Source organism: Carya illinoinensis, chromosome 13, assembly GCF_018687715.1.
Source record: "Carya illinoinensis cultivar Pawnee chromosome 13, C.illinoinensisPawnee_v1, whole genome shotgun sequence".
Classification (NCBI taxonomy): Eukaryota; Viridiplantae; Streptophyta; class Magnoliopsida; order Fagales; family Juglandaceae; genus Carya; species Carya illinoinensis.
The window spans coordinates 544,206-548,386 of record NC_056764.1 but is presented as its reverse complement, the minus strand read 5'-3'; positions in this window follow the sequence as shown (position 1 = coordinate 548,386).

The window sequence follows — 4,181 nt, the reverse complement described above, 5'->3', positions numbered from 1 at the left end:
TTTTAAAGTTAGAGGGAGATGAAATATGTTGGGCACTTCATATATGAAAGTTATTAAGTGACAAAATAAAAGATTTTGATTTGACTGAAATGAGTGCAAGTGTACACTGAGAAGAAAATATGAAAGAATTTGGATGGTTAAGATTGCTTGTTGGTAGCCCATCATGGCCATTAATTCTTTAACAAAAGATTTCCTGTTCTTTTTACAGAGGCAAGCCAGACTCCAACTAAAATGTAAACTGCACTCAAAAGAGAATAAAACATGTGTTTGAATGTTGAAAGTAGTATATATACATATATATATATATATATATATATATATAGGAAAATGATATTAGTGATCATTAATGAGCGAGGAAGCAGGATGTATTATATATATATATATATATATGGGAAAATGATATTTTGATGCCTAAGTTTGCTTTTTTAATTTAATCGTTCATATATTTTATTTTACTCTTTTTAAAATTATATAATAATTAAAGAAATAACTATTAGAGTATTGGTGTTGTTTTTTAAAAATATGTTTAAAAAAAATGTTTAAAAAAGTAAAAGAAGAAGAAGAAGAAGAAGAAGAAGAAGAAGTGCAATTTGTACTAAGGGCACACCAAATGGGCAAACTTGGATGGCATAGTAGTACTACCCACATATTATATATATATATATATATGGATGCTTGGAATTAAATAGGTGGAAAAAATATTTCAATGAATGAATACATTATGGGAATACTATATAAAATCCATCCCAACTTTTTATAAAGCGTGTTTTTAATTAAAATAGCTCATCGTTTTCTTTCTTTCTTTCTTTCTTTCTTTTCAATTTTTTTCTCCTTTGGATGAATAAGAATTTCAATTATATTATATTCAACTGATAAAAAAGGACAAATGGCCCATGATTGTTTCAAGTTTTAGTAATATTAATATATATTAATATTAATTAGTAATATTGGCTGAAATTACGTACATTCAAGTAGTTGATGTTTTTCCATATTTGATAAGCATGAGACACTCCTAATTATATATTGGCCGCGCGATTGTCTTTTTTGAGTAATATTAATTAGTTAATTTCATTTTCATCAAAAAAAGAAAAAGCCAAAACCCAATTTTTTGACAACCTCGATGGAATTTTTATTGCAAATCAATCAGAGATAAGCATCAGAATCAATCCAGCATCAGGTCCGTCTTCAATCCAGCAGGTTGATACCTCAAAGCACAATGCCATCTTTGCGAAAGTGTACGTGGGCCACTTTATTCCATTCTCTATATCTAAATGCAATGCTCCAGACCCAGCTTGCTTGCTTTAGGATTTTGCTTTGTATCTTTAATGACTTGTCCATTCCATTCCCAATTTGCGCAAGGATTTTGTACAACGTTGATAATCACTTCAGCATCACTCCCTATGGAGGGACGTCCACTATTGTCCTGGCCCGACCATGGTTTGTGATAATGGATATGGCCCAAACCAGAGGCTAAAGGCCCATGATGACCCGATGATCTACTTAATAATAGGATGGATAACCACCGATCTGGCGAGCAGATTACTCTTGTTATTTAGGGATAGGCTACATGGTTAAGTACTGTGTAACAAGTAATTTGGTTGTGATGCTAATCCAATACTTCCCTACATCTATATATGTAAATAATAGGTAACCCTTGAATACATCTGGTCATATACTTGAGTTATTATATACCACTCTTTATTAACGTAGGCATTAAAGTGATTGCGGGCGTTCAGCGCCATCAACTTTTGATTTGCAGGTTAACTGTTGAATCCAAGGTTTTTAGTTTTGTATAATTATATATCTACACATGGATTTTAATAATAACAAATGAATTCAAAGAATAAAGGAGTCTCAAATTCAAGTTGTCTACACAATGGAGTCAAGCACATCAAGAAAACAAGTATGAGCAAGAAGGGAACAAGTTCATATTAAAATGATGAAGTAATGTTATAAATCTCTTAAAAATTCGAAATTAGGATTAAGACTCAAAATTAATATTTTATCATAAAACATTAAAATACATTTTCCACATGTGCATGAATATTTTTAAAATTATATTTGAAAATTTTGAAAGATGATTGATTGTCATCTTTCACATGTGTATACCTTGATTAAAGGGTTGAATTTTGAAAATATTAAAGATGATTGATTGTCATATTTCACGTGTGTATGTTTTATTTGAATATTTTTAAAAGTGATTGATACTTTTTTTGACTTATGTAAAAAGTAGATGATTTTTTTTGAAATATTTGAAAAGTAAAGTGTGCTCCTTTTGTCATATGCAAAAAAGTAAAAGATTAGGTTTGAATTTTTTGAAAAATAAAGTGTGCTCCTTTTGTCATATGCCAAAAATAAAAGATTAGGTTTGATTTTTTTTTAAAAGTAAAGTGTGCTCATTTTGTCATATTCCAAAAGTAAAAGATTAGGTTTGAAGTTTCTGAAAAATGAATGATGTTGTCTTTGACAATTCAAAAAGAAGAATATTTTATTTGAATTTTTTGAAAAAAGTGAATGATGTTGTCTTTGACATGTGAACCTTTTTAAATTTGAATATGAAGTCTCATATGCCTATAAATAGATCATTTGAGAGTTTCACATTTACAACATCCAGAGCATACAACATTTATTCAAAACTTTCATTCTCTCTTCTCTAAGCATTGAGCCTTAATCCTTGTTCATTTTGAGAGAGATATAGTTTGTGCTATATTTTTCTTATTTCACCCATTGAGGAGTGTTTCTGATTACCTGCTCACTATCAGCTTTTGTATTAGTAAAAGGGTGTGTATAACCCTTGTGCGTGTAGAAAGTGTTCTACACATGGAATAGTTGAATCACCACGTGTAAGGTAATTGCAAGTGTAGAGGGTGTTATACACGGATCCTTTGTAGCGGTATTGTTCAAACGTGTAATATGTTTCTATCTCCACCTGAAAGAGGTTGAATAGTGAATTTGCGCATCTTCAAGGGGTAGCTTGAGGCGAGGACGTAGGCAGTGGGGCCGAACCTCGTTAACATACTGAGTTTGCTTCTCTCTTACCCTTACTCTTTATATTTATTACTATTTCGTATTTTGTTTATATTTTATATTGTATATTTGATTTATAATTGTTATTTTTTTTAAGACAACTCAATTCACCCCCTCTTGTGTTGGTCATCTGGGCAACAATTGGTATCAGAGCTGAGAGCTCTATTATAATATTAACTATCTTTTGAGTTAAGATCTTATGGCTAACATTGCAACTTCATTTGGTGAAGGTCAATCTAGCAGTCGGCCTCCACTCTTTTGTGGAGACAATTATTCATTTTGGAAAGTTAGAATGAGAAGATTTCTTCAGGATCAAGGCCGAGAAATCTGGAAATGTATTGCAAATGGACCTTATATTCCAACAAAAGTGGTTAATGGAGTAAAGGTCAAAAAGGAAGAAGAAGAGTTTGATCGTGAAGACGACAGACTTTATATGTTGAATTTAACTACTATGAATTTATTATTTAATGCTCTCAATGGAAATGAGTTTAATAGAATAATGACTTGTGCTACGGCAAAAAAAATTTGGGATAACTTGGAAGTTACTTATGAAAGAACTTCACAAGTCAAGGAATCAAAAATTTATATTCTTACTCATGAATATGAAATGTTTAAGATGAATGATGATGAATCTATATCTAGTATGCACACTCGTTTTACTAACATCATAAATAGTTTGATAGCTCTTGGCAAAATTTATTCCAAGGTGGAGATAGTAAGAAAAATTTTCAACTCTCTACCAAAACGTTAGGAATCAAAAGTGACAGCGATTCTTGAAGCTAGAGACCTCAAGAAGCTCGAAGTGAATGAACTCATCGGATCACTTATCACCTATGAGTACACAATAAAAAGAGGAGAAGAAGAAGGAAAGCCAAAGAAGAGTTTGGTACTTAAAGCTGTTCCTCATGAAAGTGAAAGTGATGAAGATGAGGAAAATGACGACAAAAATAAAAAAGTTTGCGATGATAACAAGAAGAATTCAGAGGTTCTTAAAGAAAAATAAGACTCTTCCGAGGAAATCCTTAAAAAAGTTTTCCAAGAAAGATTCAGGTAAAAATGACACTTTAATTTGTTATAAATGCAATAAACCTGGTCATATCAAGTCAGATTGTCTTCTGCTAAAGAAAGATCGAAACAAGGGCAAGAAAGTAATG